General features: G+C 41.6%; 1 long non-coding RNA gene across 1 annotated transcript; it reads right to left on the reverse strand.

The window, feature by feature from the left end:
• Positions 1 to 5740: 5740 nt before the first annotated feature.
• On the reverse strand, positions 5741 to 6811 carry LOC109198793 (uncharacterized). Its single transcript, XR_002059415.2, has 3 exons — positions 6502 to 6811; positions 6304 to 6393; positions 5741 to 5932 (listed from the first exon to the last, which is right to left on the reverse strand). It is a non-coding gene; the product is annotated as an uncharacterized LOC109198793 (long non-coding RNA).
• Between the last annotated feature and the right edge of the window lie 459 nt (positions 6812 to 7270).

Below are 7270 nucleotides of genomic sequence, written 5' to 3' on the forward strand. Positions count from 1 at the left end.
GGTGGAGTACTGGTTTGGGCTGGTATCATCAAAGGTGAGCTTGTGGGGCCTTTTCGGGTTGAGGATGGCGTCAAGCTCAACTCCCAGTCCTACTGCAAGTTTCTGGAAGACACCTTCTTCAAGCAGTGGTACAGGAAGAAGTCTGCATCCTTCAAGAAAAACATGATTTTCATGCAGGACAATGCTCCATCACACGCGTCCAAGTACTCCACAGCGTGGCTGGCAAGAAAGGGTTTAAAAGAAGAAAAACTAATGACATGGCCTCCTTGTTCACCTGATCTGAACCCCATTGAGAACCTGTGGTCCATCATCAAATGTGAGATTTACAAGGAGGGAAAACAGTACACCTCTCTGAACAGTGTCTGGGAGGCTGTGGTTGCTGCTGCACGCAATGTTGATGGTGAACAGATCAAAACACTGACAGAATCCATGGATGGCAGGCTTTTGAGTGTCCTTGCAAAGAAAGGTGGCTATATTGGTCGCTGATTTGTTTTTGTTTTGTTTTGAATGTCAGAAATGTATATTTGTGAATGTGGAGATGTTATATTGGTTTCACTGGTAAAAATAAATAATTGAAATGGGTATATATTTGTTTTTTGTTAAGTTGCCTAATAATTATGCACAGTAATAGTCACCTGCACACACAGATATCCCCTAAATAGCTAAAACTAAACACAAACTAAAAACTACTTCCGAAAACATTCAGCTTTGATATTAATGTGTTTTTTGGGTTCATTGAGAACATGGTTGTTGTTCAATAATAAAATTATTCCTCAAAAATACAACTTGCCTAATAATTCTGCACTCCCTGTATGAGAGTAAGAAAGAAAAGTATATCTTTGTGTCCACCTTTCTCTGTTAATGCCCTACCTGGCCCCTGGCAAAAGCTTTGCTAGATCCGCCCCTGCACAGTTACCAGCTGTCAGCTAAATAAAAAAAGGAGCTTGGTGTTTATTTCTCTCAGAAACAGTTCATAACTTCCCTTCAACTCATTCATGTCACCTAAAAAAAAGGTAAACCTGTTTCTCCATCACCAGTTCAGCTCTGATGATTCAGTAAGGTCATCTCCTGGTTTCGACCAGCCGCTTCTACAGCTGTGGCTCCAGCAAACATCAGCTGATACTAGAAATTAAAATCAAATGAATTCTAACAACAGCTGATCAAGCTTAAACGTGCTGCTGTTGTTTAGCGCGATAAACAAACAAGAGAGAAAAGCCGATCACTGATCAGTTCATGACTGAAGTTTGAACAGGCGAGAGAATGACAGGGGAGGCTGTCATAAACTCCATCGTGCTAGCTACCACGCAGTACGAGTTATTATAACTGATTGTAAAAAGTCAGCACAACGAAAATAAACTACACCTAAACTCGGTTTATATCTGACCCAAATAGAGTGCAGGTCATAACTTCTTACCTGAAATTCAGTTCACCTCACGCTCCGACCGGCAGCCGCCTGCTTCTCCTGCCTTCGGTTTCCCTGATCCACGATCTACACCGGTCGATCGGCGGTCGCCTCGCCGCCTCGTTCCCCGCATGTTCTTTCTGACACACACCGGTGGATAGCTGCCCTCGGTTGTAGCTCCGCGTCAGCGACTACCAAACAACTCAGTTATTTTTTCCACATCGACCAGCATCTGGACAATCCACCGCCTTTCACTGTTTGTACGTTACTAAAAAAAACCCTCATCGGCTCATAAAAACGAAAAATAAGTCCAGCTATGACCTGAGTCAAAAAGACAGCCAGCTCGGGTTAGCTAGCTACCTGTCTAGCTCTTTGCAGGCACCGAAACATCAGAGCTAATATGGGATGTCTTGGTAACACGAGCAGATATTTGAAGTTTACATCTGGCCAATCCACCACCTTTCACTGTTTATACCATTACTAAAATGAATAAATAAATAAATCATCGGTCCATATAAACGAAAAATAAGTCCAGCTAAAACACATACTGTCGGCGAGCGACCGGGTGCTGACACGAGTGTCACCCGCCTCAATATAAGCCAAGCCTGGGTGCTTTTTCACGAAGGGTCGCTAGCGGTGCTAGCTAACTATGCTAGCGGCACTAGCTAGCTAGCCGGCTATCAGCAACACATAAGAGAACTGCTGCTAAATAAACTACACCTAAACTCGGTTTATATCTGACCCAAATAGAGTGCAGGTCATAACTTCTACCTGAAATTCAGTTCACCTCACGCTCCTGCCTTCGCTTTCCCTGATCCACGATTGACCTCCGCGTTAGCAAACACGGTCGATCGGCGGTAGCCTCACCGCCTTGTATGTCTCGTTCGCGGCATGTCCTTTCTGTCACACACCGGTGGATAGCTGCCCTCTGTTGTAGCTCCACCACCAAACAACTCAGTTATTTTTCCACATCGACCAGCATCATCGGCCCATATAAACGAAAAATAAGTCCAGCTAAGACACAGACCCTTGCGAGCGATCGGGCGATTAAACAAATTTTAGCCACCTCACTATCAGCCAAGCCTGGGTGGTTTTTCACGAAGGGTCGCTAGCCGCGCTAGCTAGCTAAGCTAGCTAGCCAGCCGGCTATCAGCAACACGTAAGAGAACTGTTGCTAAATAAACTACACCTAAACTCGGTTTATATCTGACCCAAATAGAGTGCAGGTCATAACTTCTTACCTGAAATCAGTTCACCTCACGCTCCTGCCTTCGCTTTCCCTGATCCACGATTGACCTCCGCGTTAGCAAACACCGGACGATCGGCAGTAGCCTCACCGCCTTGTATGTCTCGTTCGCGGCATGTCCTTTCTGTCACACACCGGTGGATAGCTGCCCTCTGTTGTAGCTCCACCACCAAACAACTCAGTTATTTTTTCCACATCGACCAGCATCATCGGCCCATATAAACGAAAAATAAGTCCAGCTAAGACACAGACCCTTGCCGAGCGATCAGGCGATTAAACAAATTTTAGCCACCTCACTATCAGCCAAGCCTGGGTGGTTTTTCACGAAGGGGCGCTAGCTAGCTAAGCTAGCGGCGCTAGCTAGCTAGCCGGCTATCAGCAACACTTAAGAGAATTGTCGCTAATATGGATGTCTTGATAAAACGAGCAGATATTGAAGTTTACACACTACATTCTCGCCTGAAAATATCTTAAAAGTGTATTTTGTGACCTAGAAACACGAATAAAAGACATATAAAACGAAGTGGTGTCCGCCATTGTTTAACTCGGCAGAGGGTGCTATGAATTATGGGATATGGAGTTTTGTAACAAGCATACAGATTTTCAGCCGTACTACTCCCGGTATACCACTAGAGAGAGCCAACCCACCACAAATAAAGTCTGTTTCTATGGAAATTGGCCTAAATTTGCACTAAAATCTAAATATTTCAAAAACTATAAAAGTCATAAACACCAAAAGTGTATACCATACTAGTCCAGCTCCAGCCGCACAAAATGATCTAACATATGTAACCCTATTTTCAAAACTGTTTGGCAGAGAAGCGCGGGAAAATTTCACTAAAATATTAATATTTAAAAACTATAATAGTTATAAACACCAAAAGTCATAGCACACCATTCCTGATCCAGCCGCACAAAATGAGGTAACATATATGAAGCTTGTCTCAAAACTGCGGGGCGAGTTTCGCTGCAAAATTTCAGGCGGAAACTGAGAATAATAATAATAATAATAAATCCGACGAATAGTAATATGTGTGCCTCTTTCCATAGGCACACATAATAAGAATAATAAATCCGACGAATAGTAATATGTGTGCCTCTTGGCATAGGCACACATAATAATAATAATAATAATAATAAATCCGACGAATAGTAATATGTGTGCCTCTTGGCATAGGCACACATAACTAGAAAGCGAAAATTCAGAAGAAATTTTATGTGTGCCTATGCTACTGCCAATGAGTGTAGTTTGCCTTTAATGTGGTTCAATTAGTGCCGGTTGCCATTTATAACACCAGAGGGAGCAAGATGCAACATGAGCATAGTTTGCTTTTTATACCACAAGGAGGAGGTTAATGGAATACAGCTGATTTTCAACTTAAAGCAAAGTAAGCTGTATTGTGATCACTGTTATATGCGGCATACAGAGATGAGAGAAAGATGCTCCAGTTACATGATTACAAAATAAGTTAATAGATATAAAAGAAAATAAATTATGCTTCAGTGTCAGGTGTTCAAGAGAAGTTACAATTTAGATTTTACAGTTTTGAGTCGTTTAAAGTGGTAGAAAAAAAGATGTCCATTAAGCGGTATTCAATTTGTATTTCAAAGGTATTTTAATGTCAAAGGGGAAAATACCACATGCAAATTATGAAATTTCCCGTTGTGGGACTAATAATGTATCATGTTATTCAAACAATATTTGTACAGATACCATTTACAATAATGTATGACATTTAAACATGATATTTAGATTGTGGTAAATAGCAAGCAATATAAAATAAAAAGGAAAGGAAACCATTCAAGTAACTTTATATTATGAACTGAAGAGTAAGGCAAAAGTATAAATGAAAAGCATACAAGCATTAATGTATATAGATAAACCCAACAATCATATACCCCCTATGAGCAAGCACTTTGGCGACAGTGGGAAGGAAAAACTCCCTTTTGACAGGAAGAAACCTCCGGCAGAACCAGGCTCAGGGAGGGCGGCCATCTGCCGCGACCGGTTGGGGTGAGATTAAACAAATCCAAAACTGTCCACAGAGCTACAGGGGCACACTGGGATCGCAACAGCAGCCATAGAGGGAAACAGATTAGGATGTTCTTCCCAGTACTGAAGTGGGTCGGCTTTTTCTTATGTGTGCGTTTTTCTCTGAGAGGTAGGTCCCACTTTAGTTTCTGTTGATGAGGCACCACGGATACTTCTGGATAAGGGTCATTTGGAAGCAAGTGGTTGCTGACTTTGCGAAAACAGCTAGAAACAGATAAAAGGAAAACACAATTTAAAACAATAAACGAGACATCACAAAGCGCAGCTCTTCAGTTAGCAAACTGGCAAGTAATGAAGTTCTAAAAAATAATTGGGAAAACAAATCTAACTTTAGAACTAAATGACCCAAAACTAAATTAAAAATGAAGTAAAAAAAAAGAAATTGGCTTAATACTGGTGTCTTCTGATGAGGTAAGTCGCCATGCGAGGTAAAAACCACACGTGGCTGTAATTTGGTGGCCTGTATACAGTTCCAATCCAAGCATGTAGTTGGTTTAAATGGGTTTAATACTGGTGTCTTTTGATCACTTGACTGTATATATAAACCTGTTGAACAAAAGGTGCATTTTAATTTCACTATACCTGCCATCCTTGTAGCCGGTCTCTACTAGCGTGGCACAGTTTCAAGATCAGTGTAGGGCTTCTCCACTGCCTTCACTGGACAGAACACATCTGAGGAGTTATGAATGAATGGATGACTTAATGAATGGATGAGATTATAGTTTGTTTCAAAGAATATAAAGTAAGAAACAAAAAAATACAAATGACCTGTTATGGCAGGGATCCCATCAGGTGCAGTCTTTTGTTCACGTTTCTGGTCAGCTCTTCAATGGATGAGAGCACATCAGCAGTCTTATCTATCAGTTCCCACTGGTGAGCTGTCCTTGTTGGTGGTAGAGTGTGTTCAGAAAAACTCCCTTTTAACAGGAAGAAACCTCCGGCAGAACCAGGCTTAGAGAGGTGCAGCATCTGCGTGAGCGGTTGGGTGAGATGTAAACAAATCCAAACTGTCCACAGAGCTACACGGGGCACACTGGGATCGCAACAGCAGCCATAGAGGGAAACAGATTAGGATGTTCTTCCCAGTACTGAAGTGGGTCGGCTTTTCTTATGTGTGCGTTTTTCTCTGAGAGGTAGGTCTCCACTTTAGTTTCTGTTGATGAGGCACTCACGGATACTTCTGGATAAGGGTCATTTGGAAGCAAGTGGTTGGCTGACTTTGCGAAAACAGCTAGAAACAGATAAAAGGAAAACACAATTTCAAACAATAAAACGAGACATCACAAAGCGCAGCTCTTCAGTTAGCGAAATGGCCAGTAATGAAGTTCTAAAACATAATGGAAAACAAATCTAACTTTAGAACTAAATGACCCAAAACTATATTAAAAAGGTAGTAAAAAAGAAATTTGCTTAATACTGGTGTCTTTGGATGGGTAAGTTGCTATTTAAGGTAAGAACCACACGTGGCTGTAATTTGGTGGCCTGTATACAGTTCCAATCCAAGCATGTAGTTGGTTTAAATGGGTTTAATATGGTGTCTTTTGATCACTGACTGTATATATAACCTGTTGAACCAAAAGGTGCATTTTAATTTCACTATACCTGCCCATCTTGTAGCCGGTCTCTACTAGCGTGGCACAGTTTCAAGATCAGTGTAGGGCTTCTCTACTGCCTTCACTGGACAGAACACATCTGAGGAGTTATGAATGAATGGATGACTTAATTAATGGATGAGATTATAGTTTGTTTCAAACAATATCAAATGTTACAATATAAAGTAAGAAACAAAAATACAATTACCTGTTATGGCAGGGATCCCATCAGGTGCAGTTGCAGTCTCTCTGTTCACGTTTCTGGTCAGCTCTTCGATGGATGAGAGCAGTCTTATGTATCAGCTCCCACTGGTGAGCTGTCCTTGTTGGTGGTAGAGTGTGCTCAGTTGCAAAGACACTAAGATCACTTGGCAAGTCCATATCCCTCACAACCTTGCAGTCATTTTGTGTTAGTGAATTACACAATAAATGGGGTGTGATAACTGTGATATGTATTCAGAACACCTGATTGGAGGCAGGCGTATGGCTGTGATATGTAAAGGTGATCAATCAATGTGTGTTTTCGGTAGTTGCACAGTAATAAGTTGTGCATATCCTCTTGACTGAACAGTTCTTGGATGGGTTTTTTCCTCTGCTCATAGGTCCCATTGAAGTCTCCACAAACAATAATTGGTTGGCAATTCATCATTTCCAATGAGTCCAAAAGACATTGCATTTGTGGTAAAAACCTCACGTGGCTGTAATTTGGTGGCCTGTATACAGTTACTATCAAGCTGTGACTGGCGATTCAACCTTGATAACAACAAATTCAAGGTCAGTCACATTTGCAGGTATTTTCGAGACTCTGCTGTAAGAACTGTTTTGTAGTACATTGCAACTCCACCGCCATTTACCTTGCCATGTCTGTATGGTTTGTGTAAGAGACGTGTCTGTTGCGTGTGGCCATGTTGTACTGTTCGAGCTGGAAGCGGGGAGAAACTGATGATCCAGAAAGTGAGTTTCTGTTATGCATAAAA

The sequence above is a fragment of the Oreochromis niloticus genome, unplaced genomic scaffold (genome assembly GCF_001858045.2).
Source record: "Oreochromis niloticus isolate F11D_XX unplaced genomic scaffold, O_niloticus_UMD_NMBU tig00007907_pilon, whole genome shotgun sequence".
Classification (NCBI taxonomy): domain Eukaryota; kingdom Metazoa; phylum Chordata; class Actinopteri; order Cichliformes; family Cichlidae; genus Oreochromis; species Oreochromis niloticus.